General features: G+C 36.1%; 1 long non-coding RNA gene across 1 annotated transcript; it reads right to left on the bottom strand.

Annotated features, from left to right (window-relative positions):
• On the bottom strand, positions 421 to 17,412 carry LOC110400931. The gene is made up of 3 exons (XR_002440160.1): positions 17,348 to 17,412; positions 10,634 to 10,721; positions 421 to 613 (listed from the first exon to the last, which is right to left on the bottom strand). It is a non-coding gene; the product is annotated as an uncharacterized LOC110400931 (long non-coding RNA).

The raw sequence follows: 23,977 nt of genomic DNA, 5'->3' as shown, positions 1-23,977 counted from the left end.
GGTGCTTCAGCCCTTTGGTCTTCCTTGTGGCACTCCTCTGGACCTGCTACAAAATCTTAATGCATTTTTCTGTGTTGGAGGCCACCTGAGACCATTGTACACTATGTATTTATTTCTGTCTAACTTGGATGACCATAGTAAGTTTGTAACTTACTCCAGATGAGGGACAGATCTGTCTCTTGTCCCTGCATGTGTTTGCTGTATGTTGTGTGTGGATAAAACATTACTGATGAACACCTTCCTTTTCACTGCTGCTGTATGTGTGGAAGAAAATGGAAAGGCCTATGGGAATACCATAAAATCTGTTTCCTTCAACACAAATAATGTAGCCTGTTTCCTATTAAGAAAACTTTGCAGTGCTTTACTCCTACTTTGTTATGCAAGACCAAACAGCTCGAGTAATAACTGATATTTTATTGACACAGCAAAGGCAGTGAAACAGCAGTTGCTGCATTGAAATGATTGACTTGGGTTTGGGGTTGCAGATTTCAAATCGGAGTACAATTAACAAGGAAGTCTGAAGATGAAAAGGCTTCCATAGGAGTTCTGTCGCTCGTTAGTCTCTTGGATGGTTGAAAGAACCTTAAAAACCTCTTACTTATTTGGATATTCACTGAAAAAAAAAAGAGTTTTTGGAGACAAATTCTTATTTTGTGTGGTCCAAATACAAGTAAAGAGATAATAAGTTGTCATACCCACTAATAAATAAAAAAGAAAAGAAAATCAATGCATGCTTTATAGCTTATCCTTTTGCTTTACTTTACTCCTCATTAAAACAAGGTGATGCCAGCACAGGTGGGTTCTACGTGTTCTAGGCAGAGTGCTTCTACTGAAAAAATCTGTCATACTCTTAAGTAGGAATGGATTCACTAATCTGGAAGGCTTAAAAATAAAATTCTGCTCTACTGTTAGCTTGAAAACCAAACAGGAGATTTAATGCACATTTCTGGTCTCTATTAATCTGACAATTGATGGATTGCATGCCTAGGAAATATTTTATATAATTAATCTAGATAATTTGTACCTGATATTAGTAATACTGCTGATCGGGTAATTGTGCAGGAAATCCACTTGTGAAACTCCAGAATTATTATTAAGGAAACAAGATGCTTTCCAAACTAATGAGAAAAATGCCAATTCAGTCCCTTTCCCCCAGGTTTTAAAGCTATTCCATTGTTTCTGAAGGACTGTTTAAAGAGTAATACATCTTGATTTTTGTAGCTTTACTGGTATCAATGTTAATTCACTGAGCAAGAAAAGAGTAGTTTGTCTTCTGGAGCAGAAAAAGAAGGCAAGAAACAGATTGCTTTTAACTCTGCTTGGAATAGAGGTGAGTAAAAGTGCTTAAGATCACATAGCAAAATTAGGTTAGATGAGTAATAGCAATATTATTTAAAATGTTTCAGGTTTACTGTGATGTTATTTACTTATGATGGTCTTGAAATGAGAAGTAAATCTGATGAACATGGTAAATTACTCAAGTAATATGAGATGCTTAATGAACAACAAACAGTCATTGCAGCAGCAAAACACTGAACCAACTATCTGATCACTAGATGAAAATCATGTTGGTCTACAATTCACTCTGTTTTAGTGATGGGAAAACTGATCTTTATCCTACAGTCTTTACTCCTGAAAAATAACTTATTAATAATAACACAAAAGTTACTCGAAACTGCAGTTAGAGGTTAATTAACTACTCAGTTTTTTTGTTTTCTAGATCTTTCAGCACAGTTCGAATTGTTTGCTGACACTTGTTATAACAGTTTAGTGTAGCTCTTGCTTCCATTTGACTGCTGTACTGCTGCTGTTTCATCATATGTATCTGGGAAAAAATGTGTATAAACTGTTGACAAAGCCCTAGTTTAATTTTAGCCTATAATGGCCAAGAGTACCTCCTTTCTTTTTCTTGCATTTTTTCCAGATGATTTTTTTTATCTTGTGTAACAGTCAGAATGCAAATCCATTTAAATAGCATTATCACTCAAGGTTTGAGTTACTTGACCTACTCAGTATTCAAGTAGACTGAGATATAACTTGATTATTTTTGCAAGGTGACCTGGCCATGGAATAGTACTCTCTCTTTTCAACATGATTGAAGAGAATAGAACTGCAAGCGAAAAGCTGCAGTGAAAAGTTTAGATTTTTAGTAGCAACCATGCTATCTGTGTTGTAAGACAAAAATAGATAAAGTTCCTTTAATCAAATAATTCACTACAAACAAATACCTATCAAATGCACCAGTTTGCAGAGAAGCACTTCTCTTTTTTTACCAGTTGTTTAATTATCTTATATTATGAAAAATAAATAACTACACTTTCATCTTAAAAATAAAAGTTTTGAAGAGTAGCTGAGTGTAAAAATTACCCTTAACAGTGGATCAGCAGTTAAACGGAAAATTTAGCTTTAATACTATAGAAAACTGTTGATTTCACAGTGAATTCAATGTGATTTGATACTAAAATCACGGCAATGTGACTGTCCTATGACTTGACTGCAAAATTTTAATATCGTTGAGTTACAGCTCTTCTGTATTAGATATTATATATCTATGTGATCATATATATATGATATATATGTATTATAATCCATCTGTCAGAAAAACACATCTTTCTCACTGATAACAAGTAAGAAAATAATGTGAGAAAATTTTGTAGCACCCTTTCCTACAATACCTTCCAGATGTAGTAATTTCCATCTCACATAAGTGTTTTGGCAAATATTAATCATGGAGACAATTTCAGGCATCAATTTTTAAATGTGCTTTACTTAAAAAATAATAAATAAATAAATAAATGTGGGATTCAGTAATATTTCCAGGGAAAGTGATAGAGATCTAAACACTCCAGCAATGATTACAAGGGCTTTTCCCTCATAATCTATAAGACTTTTTTCTTTAGCACATCTTAGCTTCAGAAGAGATTAGGAATAGATATTCAAAAAAATCTATCTTCTAGTGCATTAGCTTACTATAGATAATCAATGAGGATGAGAAGGTAACTTGAAATGTATTTAATTTTTCTTATTCAAAGCAGCTTTGGTTTTTATTCCCCCCCCAATGAGATTTTTGTCAAAGCTGATATTTGTAATTGAGTTATTTGAATTAAACTTTCACCAGAAGAGACATTTTTGGGTCAAAAGCATCCTTCATATCACAGCCAATACTGAGTAGACTCAGACTGAATTCTGTCAAGTAAGGATATAAACTTGAATGCTGCATATGCCAAATGTTGCTTTCAATTCTTCTTAAGGAGTAAGCCTGACAAAAGCAGCAACCCTGTGTATGCTTATTTAATTATAATGATTTTTAAATTATCATCATAATGAACTTCAGTCAGAATTAGGGCTATGTATTTTAAAAGCATAGTCAGCAAAATAAGTTTTAATTTAGCTCATATAGATAAATACATGTTCAGATCTTTTGCTTCAGTCTTATTGCAATTCTTGATGCTTAAACTTTGTAAAACCATTTTCTTTCAAAGAATTATATTTAAGAATCATAGAACAGCTTGGGTTGGAAGGGACCTTAAAAATCATCTAGTTCCAACTCCCCTGCTGTGGACAAAGTTGCCAGTCAGTAGATCATGCTGCTCAGGGCCCCATCCATCTCCAGGGATGGGGCATTTACAGCTTCTCTGGACAGTGCGTTCTGGTGCCTCGCCACGCTCTGAGAAAATAATTTCCCCCTAATATTTAACCTTAATCTCTTCTCTCTTTGTTTAAAATTATTTCCCCTTTTCTTATTGCTATCAAAATGTGAGAAGTCAGTCACCCTTCTGTTTATAATCTGCCTTTAAATACTGGAAGGCCACAGTGAGGTTACCCCTGGAGCCTTCTCTTCTCCTAGCTGAACAAATCTAGTTTCCTCAACCTTTCTTCACAGGAGAGGTGCTCTAGCCCTTTGATCTTCCTCATGGCCCTCCTCTGGATCCATTCGAAAAGCTCTGCATCTTCCCTATGTTGGAGGCCCCAGACTTGGATGCAGTACTTCAGATGAGGTCTCACAAGGGCGGAGTAGAAGAGGACAATCATCTCCCTCGCCCTGCTGTCTGCCTCTATTTTGATGCTGCCTAGGATATAGTTGGTCTTCTAGGCTGCAAGCATACGCTGCTGGCTCATGTCCAGCATTTTGTCCATCAGGACTCCCAAGTTCTTTTTCTGCAGCACTTCTTTCAATGACTTCTTCTCCTAATCTATATATGTATCTGGGATTGCACTGACCCAAGTGCAACACCTTACATTTGTCCTAGTTGAAACTTAATAAGTTATCATGGGCCTACTTTTCAAGCCTGTCCCTTTGGATGATATACCTTCTTTCTTTTGGATCAACAGCTCCACTAAGCAAACTAGCACAGGTTGCACTCAATCCCGCTATCCAGCTTGTTGACAAAGACGTTGAAAAGCTCTGGTTTCAAGACAGACCCCTGGGGGACACCAGTTGTCACAGACCTTCACCTGGACATTCCACTGTAGAAGGCCACCACATTGTCAGGCACAGTCTGACTCTGGTGAAGCTGAAGCCATGTTAACAGTCTCAGATCACATCCTTGTCTTGCATGTGCCTTAACACAGCTTCCAGGAGGATCTGTTCCATGATCTCCTTGTACCTTTCAGATTAAGCTCACATGGGGACTTCATATTCCAAGACTTGATAGCAAAAAATACAGAGAAATATTTCTATAGGCTGGAGTAGTCAAACACTTATGAAAGCCATTTCAAATATTTCCATGCTTCATTTCAGCAAGTAATTCAAACTACTCAATTTCTGTCTTTGCACAGTTGATATTTAGTGGCGGATATAATTGCCTCTGAAAATTGCCTCCTTTGCCACATTCAGATGGCAATATAAAGGCTTGTAAAACACGTCCTGAAATGGTGATGCCTCTTGGATGATGCTTAAAATGCAATCATCATGAAATAGGTACTTAATCAAACGGCATCTGCAATGTTCTTTTCCATTATGAATGTTCTCAGAAACATCAGCAGAGAAGAAATTCAAGAAAGAGCAGATGCAGATGATGCATATCAGGAGGAATCAAATTATAACAAACAAAAACATTTTTAACTTATCAAAATGAAAAAGCTCTGAAGAAATGAATTCAAGAACTGTAGTGGGGATATTTGTCCCTTCTAAGCTTATTCCAATATATGACTATCTCTAATAACTGAGAGTCCTGGAAGGGTTCTTAGAACCAGTTTCTAGCTCTGATAAATCCTGGAAGGAAAGATTTTTCCTAACTTCTGAAACCTGGGACTGCAATAAAAAGGAAAATGAAGCTCTGAGAAAGACCCTGAATAAAATGCTCTTCAGAAAGGCATGACAGAACAGATCTTAGGACAAGGAAAGGGCAAGTTTGCACTGGAGTTCAGGAGCAAACCATATAGTGGTTTCTTATGGTGATTAGCATTCCTGACCAGGAGATGTGGGTGCTATGCTGAGGCATTGTTCTTGATAACTACCAGCTCCTCTCTATTCAGGGGAAAAGAGAGGTGTTACTGACATGGCAGACAAGTCATAAGGACAACCCTCACTGCTGATCAGGTGGGAGCTCTAGAAAAGCCTAGTGTTTACCTGGGGTAAGAGTATCTCTGAAGGAAAGGCAGGCTCTCAGAAAAACAGATTTTTAAGTTGATGCCTGTGCCAGAGAATTTTATTACTGTGTACATGTTCTGTTACCTTGAAAGTGGTATTTTTGTATCCAGATAGTTTGATCTCCAGTGACTCACAATCTATCAGAGCAGCCAAGAAAAAAATTGTGGATCATGGAAGTCAAAATGAAGAAGCAGATACCTTGATCTGCCAGGATGCAGAGTGCCTTTGAGCAAGAATCTACAAATTGTTAAATATCTACATACCAAAGAAAAAGAAACTACTTGAACTCTATTGAAGTAAGGGTAATGGCAAGGAAGAATAACATGCAGTGCAAGGAAAAAACATTTTAATATTGATAGCTAGGGAATATAAAATACCACCAGGACAGCTGATGTATATTACACCTAATGAATCACTAAAATAACACCGGACAGAGCATTAAAAATATACCTGAATTTGTGAGAAGATGAAACAATTGATCGAGCATCAACAATCTCTCTACGAAGCTTCTCTTGACATAAGCTACAAATATGTCTGCACATATCTTTGCAATTCATTCAGAGTTTTTCATCCAGAGTTCTTTGCCATTAAAATAAGGGGCTCTGTGTATCTCCTCTGCAGTATTTGAAGTGGATTTAGTAGAGCTTCTGGGAATATCTTCTTTGCTTTTGAAAAGCTTGCTATGTCATTATAAAACTGTAAGCATTTGCTATGAGTCTTCATTATCTGATATGAATTCCTGTGTGAGTTATGATGCTAAGGCAGATATTCCACTCTGTAAATAATGCATGTTCCAAACTGTATTGTTACAGTGATATGTTAATCACAAGCACTAGTTCAGTGCTAATCATTTTTTTTTCTGCATTTCTGAAATTTTTCCTCTGTATACTGAAATTAGGCTCATTTGAAATAGGGTTTCTATGGCTGTTCAGATGAAATAAGGGATGAATATAGTTGCTACTACGGTGCATGGTAATGCAGTGCCATTTCTGCCAGTTAAAGTTAACATAAGATTTTTACTTATAAAAAATATATTTACTTAATTATTGGGCAATGTCTGAATCTTACCTCATAAAATATTGTTTAAAAATAATTAAAACAATTCATTTTATTGCATATTTTAAATTCATTTTTAATTCATATTTCAGTCAGTAAACTAACACAAAATCATCTCAAGGAGAAAAGCTAAGCATACTTTACTGCCACCCACGAACAGAAGGAAAGAGGATAATCACGATATGTAATTAGTAGCAAAAAGAGAAATACACTAATTACCTCGTGAAATGTAAAAGGAAGTTTTGATTAAGATTTATAATTAGTGCTTTTCAATCAGAGGTCAGTGAATCCTACTTACTTTATGCAAAAATAATCTGCTTAGTCTTAACTCTTCCGTTTGTTTTTGATTCACTTAACATCTTTCTATTTGGAAAATAGCTGATAGCTAAAGATGCATTCAATATTTTTCTCTGACTTCTCCATGTCAGTAGTTTCTTGATTTGCCACAGGATGTTAGGAAATAGTGAAAGGAACAATTGACATGAATCTTTCTAAAATTAGTGTTCAGGAGATCAAATATCCTCTAAGCTTTTCAAAATCACTTTTTTTTTTTTTTCCACTGTGCTTTCTTTTCTTCCTTTAGTTTGTTCGAAACTACAACTTTTGCTAATCAAATATTAAATGTGATGATACAGAGAGATTTGATTCTACTGGAGTAAACACAGAGGAAATCAGTTTCAGCTTTGGAAGAAAATACAGAAAGCAAACTCTACTTGTTTGTCTATATGTTCTTTTTGTTTCCAATCATGACTTGGAAACAAATTGGAAATTGGATTTATTCCATTTTTATAGGTTTATTCATTTCATACATCCTTCAGGCAGAATGCTGACTCCAAACTACTGCGTTCTTTGGGTCAGTGCCACATATATGATGCAAAAGGAGACATTAAGCTGTCTTACATGGAGGTACACTTTCAGTCTTAGTTATGTCTCATGACATGAGTAAACGGTGTCTGGGTTCTAATGAGTTTTCCTGGAAGAACAGAGTAAAAGAAAAATATCACTTGTAAGTTTCTTCTAACTATGAAGTTTGATACTTGTATCTGGAATGGGGAATCCAAAACTATACTTGCATCAATGTAGTAGGTTCAAATCCTTCTTAAGACATGTTAAATTTGCAGATTCAGCAGTGGAGAATCTAAGAGTACTTTTCAAGAAATCCTTCCACATACAAGTCAGCAATCTTTTTCCACTATGAGTAAAATAAATTTATTTACTTAACCAAAGATTGGAGAAAAGTCATGGTGCTGTACTGACTGTGAAAATACTGTGGCTTTAATCCATCTTTGAAAACAAGTGTTGACGTTCTGAGGCATGAAATATTTGCTCCAAAGCAAAGCCATGCATTTTAAATTTAGTAAAATTTTTCACATGAAACAGCAACATTATCAAAGTAAGGCCTGTGGGGTAAGCTGGAGAAGAGGGGTGAAATGTGGACTTGTCTAACAAAAACCATGAAAACACAAGACACTTAAAAAGCAGTAGTGAAATGACATAGACAGTTTGCCTTGTAGATGTTCATAGTTGAGTAATCTTTTTAGAACAGTTTTATAGGAATCTAGATACTAAACTTTTTAGATACCATCATTTCAGGAGAGATTAAGCTATTTGTGTATAACTTAAGGTATTAGAGTCAACATAGTCCACTCGTGACAAGTTTGTAACTCTCTTCAGGTTAGTTTGCTCTGAAGAAACTTCACTGAAATAAGTGCGCATTGTGGTATAAAGATGAACTTGGCTTTATGAAAATAAATATGAAACAGTAAAATAAGTTAACTAGCGGTTGTGGATGTTAGCTATAGTAACTTCAAATTATGCTGACTACTGTCCAGTGACACTTCAATGAAATCTCTTTTTGTTCTGTATCATTTTTTTCTCGGAGGTTGGGGCTAAAGGTGTAGTCCTTTGGAATGAAGTAAGCTCCTGGTGGACTTGCAGAAGGAAAACTAGGTTACACAACTTCTCATAATGGCAAAAAGTCAGGGAGGAAAGCTGAAACATGAGTGAAGGGTATTACTGATGCACAAACCCAGACAGATTTGGGTACAAAGATTCAAAGTGTTCCCGTCTACCTCTGATCCTCATCTCTTTGTGGAAGACAAAAGGTAAGGACTTACGTTTAAAATGCAGTATAACTTGTAATGACTGAAAATGCTATTATGTGTGACAACTTTGAAAGCTGTGAAAAACCAGTAGAGTTCTTATGCTAGGTAGTCTTAACTATCATAAAAACACTGGAAAAATGTTAACACTTTTTGCAGCTTCTAGCTACAAAATAATTGCTCTGTGGATGAACAGAGGACTCAATTCTCCTGGGCTGTCAATGTACCGCCCTTCCAAAGTATAAAATTCACTTAAAATGAAAGAAAACAGAAATCCAATAGTTGTAAGTCCTGATAAAATACTTGCTAAGATGGGAGACCCAGAGGAGTGCAAGTATGATTTAGTGTTAAAAATAACATTCTCACATAGTAGTGCATCATGTCAATCCTTTTACTGTGAAAGTACAAACAAATAGGGCCACAAAATGATCCAAGGGATGGCACACCTCCCATAGAAGGAGAGGCTGAAAGAGCTGGGGCTGTTCAGCCTGGAGAAGAGAAGGTTCTGAGGTGACCCAATAGTGGCCATTCAGTATCTAAAGGGGAGCTACAGGAAAGAAAGGAATCGACCCTTTAGCAGGGTTGGTGGTCATGGAACACAAGGTTTCAAGCTTAATGAAGGTAGATTCAGGTTAGATATAAGGAAGAAGTCTTTTACAGTGAGAGTGGTGAGACACAGGAAAAGGTTGCCCAGAAGTGTGATTGATGGCCAGTCCCTGGAGACTTTCAAGGCAAGGCTGGGTAAGACCCTGGGCAACATGGTCTAGCTGTGGTGTCCCTGTTCATTGCAGGGGAGTTGGACTGGATAGCCTTCAGATGTCCTTTCCAACCCAAAAGATTCTAGGATTCTATGAAGTAAACAGATAAGAATATTTTAAGAAGAATAAAACAAATTCCCCAATCTGAGAACTAATCTTTTTGTTCTTTTTGGTACAACACCTTTAATGTAAAATCAAGGTTCAGAATAGGTTGATGTAGAGTCAGAGCTACTTATTAGCCTAGATGACTTGTATTTGCAACCATAGGATGCAGATATTGCTGTAAAACCAGCTAGAGAAATTTCCAGTTATATAGAAATATACATATAATCAGTGGTGGTACAAGAAGCATGAAATCATTCCATAAAAGGAATGCACAGATCAAGTTAGAAAATAGTGAACTGTATTTTTGTGTGTGTGTGTGTGTGTGTGTGTATGTTAAAGCAAATAACCTAATTTACTAATAAGAAGCTAGCTCACTAGAACAAGTAAACTTTTTCAGCCCAAACTGCAAAGGGAAGGGCTAACTGGCCTGAGTTCTAGAATGTTGGCAGGCTGTAGAGCTTTACCTTCTTTTTCTTATTTTGCTGCATCTGAGGTCTGCTAAGTTTGTAGCTTACAATCATGAATACATCCATTAGCATTAATCTGTCAACCCTCTGAGTGAAAGCAGAAATGATCTAATTCTAATGTATCTATGAAAGGGTATAAAGGAGCTTAAACTTAGAAACCAAGGTTAATGTCCAGCAAACTGATGAAATAAACTGAGTATCCTTGAAAAGTAATTCACTTAAGTGTTTTTATGCTTTCAGTCCTGTCAACATGTCATATTCAAAGCAGATAAAAATATTGGAAGTGTTCAGTTCATCTAGTATAATAAATACTGGTTCTGCAGCATAGAGGAGAAAATTTATTGATGGAACAATTAATTTAAAAACTGACTTTTTTTGGTATTGCACTATGTGAAAAGGAATTAATTGATAGTGGATTCACTCTTAAACAGTTTGAAAGTATTTCAATGAGAAGAAAGATGAAATGGCTTACCTGAACACATCTTAAATATTTATCTTTCCACTTCTATCTTACTCTAAAAACATGATGAAAGTTACGTGAAGCTTGGATACCTGAAACAAATATTTCCTTGCCAGTTGTCACTTTGTCTTTGATAGGCACCATTTATCCCTTCTGTTGGTATGACCAGTTTTTTCAAGCCTGGTAACAAAAGAAGTTGTTTGGCTCTGAATATAAAAAATATGAATTTATGTTAATCTGTTTAGGAACCTATTTTAGACAACTAAGTTTAAAAGTTGATTTAATCTTTTTTTCTTTAAGGCCTAACTCAGACGTCAGTTGTTTGCTGGAATTGTACTGGCCTTCTGTATCAGCTAAATCACATTCAGCTTCTTAAAATTTTTATTTCCTTGGACATAGAGATTAAATTGTTGCATTAAATAAATGAGGAATAACTGAATTTAAAAAGGAGGATTGGAATGACCCTAATGTTATGTAATACAAATATCAAAAATTTTTAGTCAGTGGAAATATGAACAGCAGTTTGGCCCTGCATTATAATTGCTTATAATTTTGTAATTTTGTTTTCGTATGACTACCCCAGCATTTAGAGGACTACAGCTACTATTACTCTACAAGTAAGAGAAATTTTATAGTGAAAAAAAAGTAATAGTAACTAAGCAGCCTACTATCCTGGTTTTACCAGTATTCCATATCATGACATCACGTGGCAAGCTGTTTCAGTGCTGAAGCACAAAGCCAGGGAGCTGCATGCATTTTCTGTGCCAGTCTCTGGCAGTGTCAGCTTATGTGTTCTGGCTCTTTGAGAAGAAGATTCTCCGAGAAGAGACAAGCTATAGTCACCAGAAGTCTCCAGTATTCCCTATGTGATTTCCAATTTCAAGTAAAAAGAGGTAGAATAGCACGGTGATGGCAGAGAAGACTCTTCCATTTCTGGCGCCACAGCAAGCAATACAGTCGGAACTTCTCCCTCCCCCATTTGTTTGATTTATTTCCTGTAACTCCTTTTCATATCATATTGTCTTACATTCTTTTGTCATTTTCAGTAAAATAGTTATCCCTCCTTATCTTGGTCATGCCCTTTGTAAATCTTCCCTCCCCTACCCCTGGAAAAGGGAAAGGTGGAGGAGGGAAAGCCCTGTTGCTAGTGATAGAATCAACTAAACCGCAACACCTACATATATCAAGAATTCTCTTCTATTGCTCTCTTCTCTTGGGCCAAATATTGGCTAGGGCCTCATTACTTAAAACTAGCTAAGAGACTCTGCTGAAATAATATGAGCTCTTGCAGTAAGTCCTGAAGAGCAAAACAATATGGAAGTACCTCTCCTAAGTATGGTCAGACTTATACAGTTTAATGTGATGAATAAAATACTTTGCAGTAGAATTTTTGCCTTACATCTTGGAAATGAAGAGTTCCTTCAGACTACAAATCTTAGAAAAAAAGTTCCATTTGAGCTGCATGTTTTAAGATTTATTCTCACTGAAATTCTGCTTTCATGTTTTCAAAATGTAGCTTCTATATTTTAGCAGATTTAACAGCTATGCATTCACAAAATAATAGATAGTAGAATAATACCTATTAGAGTTGCGTACTTGAAAACCGTTACATGATTGTTATCCTGGGAAGAAAACTTACAACTTTAAGGGACACTCATAGTGGCTCTGCTCAAGGAGAGTGTAACTAATGCTGTATGGATATGATTAACCTGAAAAGGAAGAATGCCAAATTGGAAAAATGTGCAAGTCTGGTGGCAGTGATGTGTTGCCAGTAAGCTAGCCATATCCTTCACAGTCAGAAGCAGCTCTAGTAAGTTTTTCATCTAGACAGCTCATTCTGCTGCAATAGATGGGAATAATGCATGTCTAATTAGCTACCCATTTATTTATCAAAGCTATGATCAGTATATATTTTTTCGCAACACTTAGAAATGAAAATTATGCAATGTCTTATGCCTACTTTGTTTGATCTGCAATGCAGAACAAGTATTTGCATTTTATGTCTGCTTTAGTCAAAATTTTTGGCTTAAAATTTGTTCAGTATTTAATAAGTGTGCATGAAACTAATGCAGTTTTGTACTGTTCAGCATTATGTACTATGTAGGAGAGAATATAGTTACATTTGTAAGTAGTCTGATACAAAATCGGGATGGTAGTGGCTTATCATAGAATCACAGAATGGCTTGTTAGAAGGGACCTTTACGTTCATATAGTTCCAACCTCCCGTCGTGGGCAGTGACACCAACCACCGGATCAGGCTGCCCAGAGTCCCATCCAACCTGGCCTTGAATGCCTCCAGTGCAACCTGTTCCAGTGCCTCATCACCCTCTGAGTAAAAAAATTTCTTCCTAATATCTAATTTAAATCTCACCTCTCTTCGTTTATAAGCATTCCCCCTTGTTGTATCACTATCAGAGCATGTAAAAAGTTGATTTCCCTCCTATTTATAAGCTCCCTTTAAGTACTGGAAGGCTGCAATGAGATCTCCCCAAAGCCTTCTCTTCTCCAAGCTAAACAAACCCAGCTTCACAGAAGAGGTGCTCCAGCCCTTTGATCATTTTTGTGGCCCTCCTCTGGACTCACTCCAGCAGCTCTGCAACCTTGTGCTCAGTGGCCCAGGTCTGGACAGAGTAATGTGGTCATCCGACCAGTTCTTTATCTACCAAATAGTCCAGCCTTCACATCCATATGTCTCCAATTTAGAAACAAGGATACAATGTAGGACCATGTCAAAGGTCTTACACAAGTCCGAGTAGGTAATATCAGTTGCTCTTCCTTCATCCACCTCTTTTTTTTTTCTTTCAGACTAGTCAGTAGAAAAATCAGTCCCTGTATCTTCTACCAGAGTATAATAGGTCAATCACCCTTTAAATATCTGGATAGGTCAGTGATTGCAATATCTAATTCAAACCAATTAAGTATTAACATTAAACTAGTAATTAAGTTGAATTATCTGGTTCCCAATCTGCTGCAAGAAAGAAAGGCAGAAGCAGCAAAAGGCGAGAAAGGTCAAAATTGAATAGAGAATATGATGGAAAAATTAACTTTTTTTCTTTTCCCATGAAAAGCTGAACATAGAGTTCATGTTGAGTATTAAATATTTGATGGAAAACTTATTTTTGGTAATTGGAAGTAGAGTTTCCCAAATTATGGGAAAATGTCTGGTTTGACCTCAATCTTTCAGGAATCACTGCATTTTCATATAAATAACGATACTTAGATTGCTCTTCAGAATGGAAATTGCACAGGCAATGTTCCTTTTGCTTTATGTACTACGTTAAAACAATGACACGGTTAGACTGTACAGAGGAGAGAGGTGATCCCTCCATTTTTTCACTGACTTAGAATAAATAATTTAATTTTCTTGGGCTTCTGAGTAGAAATCATTTAACTTTCTTGAATCTCTGAGTCCTTCCCTACAGGAATACAGATGTCCACAGTCCTCCAGGATTCTTCTAAAGTATACTTTTCTTTTGGGCCCAACTGGATCCAATTTAATTTTATATTATAGCAAGTAAGTAGCAATAATGCTTCTCTTTACAGGGCTTATAGTAAGGCAGTTGGACCCAGATCCTCCACAGTTGGCAAAGGGTGGGAATATTCTGTGCCTTACTGGCTAAACATCCTTTATACAGCCTGGAATGCATTGCTGTGCACAAACCTTTGCTTCCAGCCTGTACTGTCATAATCCATGCCTAGTGCTTCTCATTGTTTCTTTGTTCTGTTTCACTTTACTCCTTAGACAGCAGATTCCTCCTACTGCCAGCTGTAGCAGTAGTAATGTTAAGACTGAGTTATTAAGTCTGTTGGTATTATCCATGCTGATTAATTTTGGAAGAATGGTGGAGAAATACCTAGTAGTCTATGATCTGAGATGACAAGTTTGGTTGAACACATTTACTTAAGACTCCCACTGCACCTTACTTATAGAGTGTGTCCACCACTTTAAAGTGAGGCCAGTGAGTGGCAACAGCAGGTTTGAGGATTTACTTGTGCATATGTGCCCAGCATTCTTTATTAATTTATGGAAACTGAGGCCCTATGTAGCCTCAGCAATCAAACTGGTAATCCAAGCAACACAACAGAGACATTGCAGTGTCTCTCTTATACATAGTACAATCTATCTCACTGGATCAATTCCGAGTAAAACCATGTTAGCAGATGCAGTTCTTATTGACTTTCATACTGCACGTCCCTCGAGCTGTCGTTTTATATAGTTTTGAGCTTCAGTTTAAGTGCTAGTTAAATATTATTTTCCTTATTCTATAGGTAAACATAGATTATTTATCAATACCATACAATTTTTTGGTTTTGTTTTGTTTTAAATGTTTATCTACCATTAGCCTTGTTTTTAAAATATATTTTTAAAGTTGTAATGATAAATATTCTAGATCTAATTCTGTGCTAACACAGTAACTCTCTGATAATCATTAAAGGATAACAACAATTTTTATCATTGGATGACCTACAAAATTATCTTACTCTGTGTTATTTGGAATATATTTTGTGAAAAGCACCAGGCAGGTTTTTCATTTATTCCTTCTTCATCCAACTGCTAATTAGACAACATGTTTTTATTACCAAGCATAAGATAATTCATTCACATAATATGTTTCACATATGAGATCTGTCATTATTTAGATGTGACAGTATCAGTTGGATTCATGTTGATATTACGTTATTCTAACCAATACTCTTAGAATAGGCTGGGAGAAGAGGGCAGAATTAAATCCTTACATTGTGCCTAAATTCTGAACTTGTGTCAGTAAATACATGAAAACTAATACAAGTATTGAGTTGCTCATTTATGGAAATTACTCCTGGGTTAAGTTCATCAGTGTTTTCTACTCCTAAAGTGTCATAAAAAAAACTCCTGTATGGCTGTGGGTTTCCCTTGTAGCATGAGCATCCAAAAATTTGGCTTGCCTGAGCTGCATAGAAGAGAAATTGTCTTATTGTCTTGGGCCACATATAAAATATGTGTTATAGTTAATGTATGTAAGTAACAAAACTTATTTTAACTTTTTCATATTTACTAAAACATACAAAAATGAAGGCAACAAAATATAAACCTAGTGTCATATTTGACATAGTTTTTCTGAAACTAATGCATCGGTGTCTGGTATGATGGAAGTGGTTGCAATTATTAGTGAGTTCCTAAGGTGCTCCTCAGATCTAATTTTACCATTCTTGTGCTTCATCCTTGAAAACAATTGTTCACAAATGTACATACTGCCAAAAAGTGATGATATTAACAAGGCGTGATTGTGAAGTGAGGGATAGTTTTCTCTGGTAAGGTAGACCTTTTAAATGTCTGGTAAAGAGACATGATTAGTTTTTTCTTTTAGTTGAATGTCTGATTGTCTGATTTTTAAATTCACAGATAATGTATTTATATCAACTGAAAATGGAGTTGCAAATATACAAAAAAAAAAAAGATGAATTTTTCAGCAATCTTGAAACCTATTCTCAAATTCCTTTATCAAAATGGAAAGCAAGGCTGTATATTTTTCACTGTACACAAGAAGGTATTTAGCCAGTGTATCAAAATACATAAAATTATTTGCCATAACTTTAGCTTGCCATAGTTTAAGTTTCATTTCAATCTGTTTTGATTTGGAACATAGCCCAGATAAATTGTTTTTCACCTTCTAGATGCATGTTTAACTCATTTGAGTGAGCGATCAAATCCACAAAATCTGCTAAATTTGTGAACAATTTTTTATCTTCAAGTTCTGGCACAAAGTTTCCCTTTGATTCCATAAAGGATTTGATTTCATTTCTCAAATCACAAAATCTTTTCAGCATTTTACCCCATCTTAGCCACCTTACTTCAGAAAAGTAAATAATGTCCCCATAATCAATATCCATAATGTTAAAGAACTCACCAAGTGTCTCACATGCATGTAATGTTTAATACACACGGGTTTTGACTCAACTGTGTGTGGCAGGTGCAAGATGCAGAGTTAGTACTTCACCGCATTTCCCCTTCCGCTGCATTCTGTTGTTGCCTGAAGAGTCCCCATTTGAGCTACACACAGTCAACTCATTAAAAATTATCACTGATAATCATATACAATGTTAAAAGTTTATGATCTCGTAGGGCCCCATTACTAGCTGTCCAGGGCCACATACGACACTTGGGTTGGACAAGTCTGCCTTAGAGGAAGTAGTACAGATAAAGAGCAGCCTGATGTGTATTGAGACATTTCAAATCATCTTGCACAAGACTGAATTTATGGGCAAAAGTGTCCTCATTCTCACTACTGTCTAGACACATGAACTATTCTCATCTTTCTACTGCACCAGAATGGAATCTTTCGTGTTGGTGTGATCTTTCAGTAAATCCAAACTGGTTTCAGAAAAACTATCAAGAAAATTACGTATACCATGCACAACTTATAGTCAATAAACAAAAGCATTCTTTTATGTTTTTAGATCTCTAAAGAGCAATAAATGTCACCTGGAACAGAAAATATTTATAGTGATATAAAACCAGCGCAATATGTTCAAAAAATTTTGATTTTTAAATGGACATATACCGTGCTTTTCTCTCCCTCCACTGTATTTCTGTGAGACAATCTTGCTGCAACTGTGATTCAAGACACCAGAACTCTGTCAGAGTAAAAAAATATACCAACCATCATCTGTTCAAGAATAGGAGTTGCTGAAAGGCACACTTTATGCTTGTTTCCATTCAAACTTTAGTTTCTTCCTGATACTCATATGTGAAAACTGCACTGAGTACAACTCACAAATTTCACTGGTGAGTAAATTCACAGTCTGTTTATAGATCAAATACAGACCTCTCAAGTCTGGATAATCCATCTCTGCTCTTCCAGTATTTTGGTTCATTAGTGACATGGAAACCTAAGAAAAATAGAGCACTTGATCAATAGGAGCAGAGGAAATATAAAATTTCCCATCAAAAGCTCTCTAAATGGCTTTTTATTTATTACCTCCTAGCCAACACTGGAAAAAAAGGAAGATTATTTGCACGGAAATGACAAATGAACGGAAATAAGGAATTCTGCACAAAGCTTGTGAAGATTATTTAAGATTTTCTGAAAAGGTTTGAAGGGAGGACATTGTCCTATTCCTTCTCAATGAGTTCATAAATCCCTAGTGGCCATCTAATGAAAATATGCAAGTCCGTGCTGAAAGCTGGAAAGTCCTGTTGTCATTTGGGCAAAACATGTGAGTTGTTACTGTTAAATACTAATTATTTTTAATAGTATTATTTATTCACATTGTTCTTAAGAGATTTAAGTCTACTTATTTTAAGCTGTCAGGCTGAATGAGTTCACACCAGCTTCTCAGATCTGACTTAAAAAGAAAAAAGGATTGAAGAACCTTGATATTCTACCTTATGCTAGTCTGCACACATTGTAATTGTGAGGGTTGAGTAGGGATAGAATGGTGTCTTGATATCTCATTTTTCATAAATATAGTAGATTACATTCACTTGTATGCTATAAAGTATCAACATAAATAATCATCTCTATAGGAGTTGGCAAGATAAACACATGTATCATGACATGCATTTCAATAGAATTTGAAATGGTTCCTACCTATTAAGAGAACTTGTAAATTATAGTAGAGAATTTTGAAATAGATGTTACATATTAATAATTGCTTGTGTAAAATTTGGTCTGCCTATTTCTTGATTATATTTTTCCTCTGTCTTGCCTGTGTGATATTCATATCACAATGTATCTTTACTTTTGGAGCTTTTAGTTGCAGGATTTAAATCATTCTTTAATGTTCATTCATTTGGTTTTGTCTTTTAATTGTATGCTCTCATATTTAATTAAGCTTTTGTGGCATCTGCTCCAGTAGTGCTATATAAATGTTATGATTCATACATTTATGATTCATAAATATTTTCTTCCAGCAAAAAATAACACACAGAACTGCCAACACCTACACACAACTTGAAGAGCTATAAGATCCCTGAAGCTGAAAGCATGGTAAAATTTTCCCAGACTTTGTGAAACAGAGTTAGAAGACAGTGCATCTGTTATTAATTTTCATTATACCACTCGATTTGTTTTAACATTAACATATTAACTATTGGAAGACCTGCTACATTGTTTCTTTTTGGAACATACAGAAATACTATTTCCTCCTTCAAGTGGGCTAGGAATAATCTTTTTTGCAATTTATACTGGTCAAACTGTTTGTCTTCCGAGTCACTTCCAATATAATCTCACTGTTATGTAGCAGGCTGCTGTGAGATTTGTCTTTTTTCCCTAATGTTGCTGTGAAGTTCCACACAGGTATTTACAACCATGAAGATATCTCATGCTTATTACTGTATCATCCCATATAATCTGGATTTAACGTACCTGGTATTTCTCATATATTGGCATTCACTACTGTGCCTGCATAGTAAGAAAATCAGACAGTAGATGTGAACACTAAAAGACTGTTGCTTGGCTCTTCATCTGCTTTAAAAAACCCTCATTGTTACAAACAGAAGCATCTGTAGTCTCCGATACTGTCTCCTCTTGACTGTTAATGTGCAGATTGCAAATACATAGATGAAGTTTTCTGGTATGCCAATTAGTTGCCACAAAGACAGTTGCTGATGGACAGCTCTAGAGAGCCTCCACTGTCTGGAGATGAACTAATTCTCCTCTAAAAAAAAAAAAAAAAAAAGGAAAAATGGGGGAGAAAAAGGAAAAAGAAAAAAGGAAAGAAAAAGAAAAGTTTGCACCTAGTTTTCTTGTTCTATGTAAGATTGAGATATGTTTTCATGTTCTAGTCGTTGCTCAACTTATTGGTGGACATAGTTTCATCTTCAGGATTCCTTTGTTTTTAATTCATGCTATCATACCAAACAATAAATATTCTATTTGACCAAAAAGGTAAAACTTATTTCACAAAAGATATCTAATATGTTGGCTTGTTTAGTCTGGAAAAATGAAAACTGAGAAGAAATCAATTGCCATATCTCAAATGATCTAGAGAATCATAGAATTGCTCAGGTTAGAAAGGACCTTCAAGATCATAAAGTCCAACCACAACGTAACCATACTACTCTAACTCTAGCAACCCAACACAAAATCATGTCCCCAAGCACCTCATCCAAATGGTTTTTAAACACATTCAGGGATGGTGACTCAACCACCTCCCTGGGGAGCCTGTTCCAGTGCTTTAACAACCCTTTCTGCAAAGAAGTTTTTCCTCATATCCAACCTAAGCCTCCCCTGGTGCTACTTGAGGCCATTTCCCCTTGTCCTGTCACCTGTCACCAGTGAGAAGAGACCAGCCCTGCTCTCACTGCAATCACCTTTCAGGTATTTGAAGAGAACAATGAGGTCTCCCCTCAGCATCCTCTTCCCCAGACTAAACAGCCCCAGTTCCTTTAGTCGCTCCTCCTCGGGCATATTCTCCAAGCCCTTCACAAGCCTTGTTGCCCTTCTTTGGAGCTGCTCTAGAACCTCAATGTTCTTTCTGTACTGAGGTGCCCAAAACTGAACACAGTACTCAGGTGGTACCTCACCAATGCCAAGTACAGGGGCAGGATGACTTCCCTAGTCATCACACCATTGCTGATACAAGCCAGGATGCCATTGGCCTTCTTGGCCACCTGGGCACACTGCTGGCTCATATTCAGCCGACTGTCCATCAGCACACCAAGGTCCCTTTCCATCAGACAGCTTTCCAGCCACTCCTTCCCAAGCCTGTAGGGTTGCCCAGGGTTGTTGTGACCAAAGTGCAGGACCCAACACTTCACCCTATTGAAACTCATACAGTTTATGTTGGCCCATTGATCCAGTCTATCCAGGTCCCTCTGTAGAGCCTTTCTACCCTCCAGCAGATCACCACTCCCTCCCAACTTGTTGTCATCTGCAAACTTACTGACAGTGCACTCAATCCCCTCATCAAGATCAGTAATAAAGATGTTGAACAGAAGCGGCCCCAGTATCGAGCCCTGGGGGACACCACTCATGACTGGCCGCCAGCTAAACAGAAGAGCTCCTGAATTTAAAGAGCAATTTTGGTGTAAGAACAAAATGTCTATAAATAAGTCTAGGATGGAAATTAGAAGGTTTCTGATTGTCCTGGGCGTAGCATTCTTGAACAGATTTCCATTAGAAATAGTATAGGCAAAGACCAAGTACTTTTTAAGGACTGGAATAGTTTATGAAATACTTGCTTATTACTTCAAATGACTGGATCTGGTTAAAGATTTCCAGTTTGATATTCTTAATTCAGCTACTGTTCTTTTTCCAAGCCTCTTATGGCCTAATTTTCAGAAATGCTAAAACACAGTTCAGATAGGGTTTTGTTCTTCTGAGAACAGTTCCTTCACCTGTAAAACAAATGTGCTACTTAAGATGAATGAGTATTTGCAATCCTACGGATAATTTTAAAATAGCATTTAAAATTAATAACACATCCTGAGTCATTTTTTTGTAACATAATAAAAGAATATCTGAATTCCACAGTTAATTAACTTGTAACAGGTATAGGTAGCTAAATTGATTTTTTGAAATTTTTTTTGAAATATTTTGAACACCTTGTAATACAGATGTAAATCTAAACTTTGGCATAACTTTCTGAAGGGGCTCTTCGGGTACTTTCTACTTTGTAAAAGGAAATTCTGCTAGCATAGTGCACAGTTTTGGAATACAGAGCAATTATTAATACGCACAATGTGTAATCAGTAGCAACATATCACCAGGATAAGCATTTGCATTCTCATAGTGCTAGAAAATCCCTGCTGGAAAGGGACCAGTCATCAGTCAGGAGGTGAGTGGTCTTTGTTGATCAAAATACTGGCATTCAACTCAATATGCTTTTTCCTAGGCTTTTATATCTTTTCAAATTGATGCTCTTTTCTCAAGTCCTTAAGTTATGAATTATTTCCATCTGTGCTTCTGTCTTTATTCTTTCTTATCTTGCACAGAGTTAGCTTTTGTTCCTTCTCACAGTTCAACAACCACTTTGTCAGTAAATTCAAGCCAAGGTCGGAAAGCTGGGCTTTAAAAAAGGCAGGCTCTCTGTATCACACATAGCTGAATCCCTGGGCTGGCTTATAGTAACATCATCTCTTAATGATCAAAATGTGGAGGTTTTTAGATCCAGCACTAAATATAATAAATAGCCTTCCTCGAGATTCTGTAGTACCAGCCCATTCTGAAGATGTCTGTGGTAAAATTTAATTATCTTTCTCAATCTCCTTCAATGTAACTGTAATTTACAAACTAAAGAAATCAAAGTTTTTCAAAATTACTTCATTGTAGTTTTTATTTTGTGTACATGTTAGGAATTGAAATCTTTCTGATGGGAACTATTATTTTGCTTAATAGAAATATACAACTAAGGCAGACCTGACCAAACAATAAGCCAGCTGGGAAGGGAAGAAGTTACATTTGCATCATGGAAAAAGAAAGCGATAAAAGAAAGGAAAGGAAAGAAGAAAAGGAATAGAGTTTAGAGTTTACTGTAAAATGAGAAGAACCATCTACATGGGAACAGTTCTTCAAAATTGACATTTTAATTATTTATTAGACGTTTTTCTGCATGACAATAGCAATTCTGAAACAATGATGCCTGTTTTTTAGGTTTTTTTTCTTGAGTTTTCAGATTTTCACCCAAACTTTGTTATTTCTGACCCATAGCTAACATTGCTCATGTCCATTTTCATTCTTTTTACTGACCCTGTGGCTAGCATCAGCACTTGTAATTCCATTATCATTACCTGGCAGGGCAGTGAAATATTTTCCAAATCACCGCAAGTCAGAGAGTCCTTCACCTGGGTGAAGGTATGCTGGTAGTCACAGGGAAGGTGGCATTCATTTGTCCTATCTTTTGTACAGAGACCAAAGCATTCATATGTTATGATAATTGCTGCTAAAGCAATTCTAAAGCAGTCACCCCACAAGTGACAATGCTGAGCTAGCATGCCTAGGATCGGAACAAACATATTGATTATATTGGCTTCTACACACAATCTTTCCGCAGTGCCAGTTGGCCATTGTAGAGGGAATTTAATTGAAACAGTCCACAGTTTTAGATAAAGGTTGGAAGAAATCTTGGACAGGAGCTATGCCAGTTCATATATATTTACACAGGCACTTGGTACATACAGCAGTTATTACTGCCTACTTTATAGCTAGAATTTCTTAAAAACAAGTAGACATGTCATTTAATTATGACAGTCCATAACAGACCAACTAATTACCTAAATAATTCAATTCATATTATAACCTCTTTACAGTTTATATGAAACAAGAACAAGCACCTGGCTAACTGGACACTTGTACAGGATTAGCCAAAAGACCATTGCTTCTGAAGGTTCTTCAGAAGAGCTTCTTAGATGTTATGTGACTTAACTATAATAATGCACCTTCTGCTTATAGCCTTGTCCTTCAATATGTGATATACCTTTGCTCAAGTTACCATCTGCTTTGTACAGCATGTGTCACGTTGAAATTGGAAGTCTGATATGATCCTATGATATTCCACCGATCTGGCTTACTTTTACATCAAGGGACACAGGACCTAATATGCATCAAAGATGAATATGGAAGACTGATCAGTAAGAAGAATGATTATGATTCATTTCAATGCCAGCTCATGATAAACTGCTTGTAAGAAATAGAAAATACCCTTCTTCAGAAGACGGTCCTAAAAGGTATATACCCTGTCTCTCAGATTTGATTCTATTTGTCAGATTCTTATGTGTTTGTCATTATCATATCCTACAGAGTTGTTATAAGATATTCTATGATTCTATGATTAAAATTAAGATATTTTTCTTCTTGCTTTTTGTAAGTCTGCAGTGAGCATGCAGACAATGGCATGAACATTCAGTGTGTACTTCAGCGTTGTCCTTCCTATTTGCTTTATTATTATCAGCACAGAATCTCACAGCTTTTTCTCTTAGGTGTATGGTAGATACAAAAGTAAGTAAACTTACAGGATCTAGTATATCTGTGGGTGAAATGCAATTTTTCCTGAAGAAATGCATAAACTCCATTATCTGTATTTATCTTATTCTATACTACCAATTATTGTATTTATTTTCCAGTTACATAGACATGAGATGTAGAGATTGACTGGTTCACCTAAGGCCATTCAGCAAATCTGTGACAGGTTGGAAGATAGAAGCCAACAGTACTCTTCTCTAGCTGCTAGTTAAAACAAGTTGACTTAATGTAGGGTTTATCAGTGTCCTAAAGAGTAGGGGCCCAGTCTTTTTTTTTTTTTTTTTTTTTAGCCACATATTAATTTTCGTAAAGGAAAAATGGGCATAAATAATGTAATTAAAAATAATGGCATGTTAATCTTCTCTCCCTAAGCTTCCATTTAATTGCTTGAAGGCTGATGAGTTTGGATCTGATACTTACTTACTAGGGATGATTACTTAGCCACTTACCATATTAATATTGACAGATGTCCCAGAGAGATAATAAATTAAA

Source organism: Numida meleagris, chromosome 6 (genome assembly GCF_002078875.1).
Source record: "Numida meleagris isolate 19003 breed g44 Domestic line chromosome 6, NumMel1.0, whole genome shotgun sequence".
NCBI lineage: Eukaryota > Metazoa > Chordata > Aves > Galliformes > Numididae > Numida > Numida meleagris.
The sequence above is the reverse complement of the archived record's forward strand: the minus strand, read 5'-3'. Positions and strand labels throughout refer to the sequence as shown.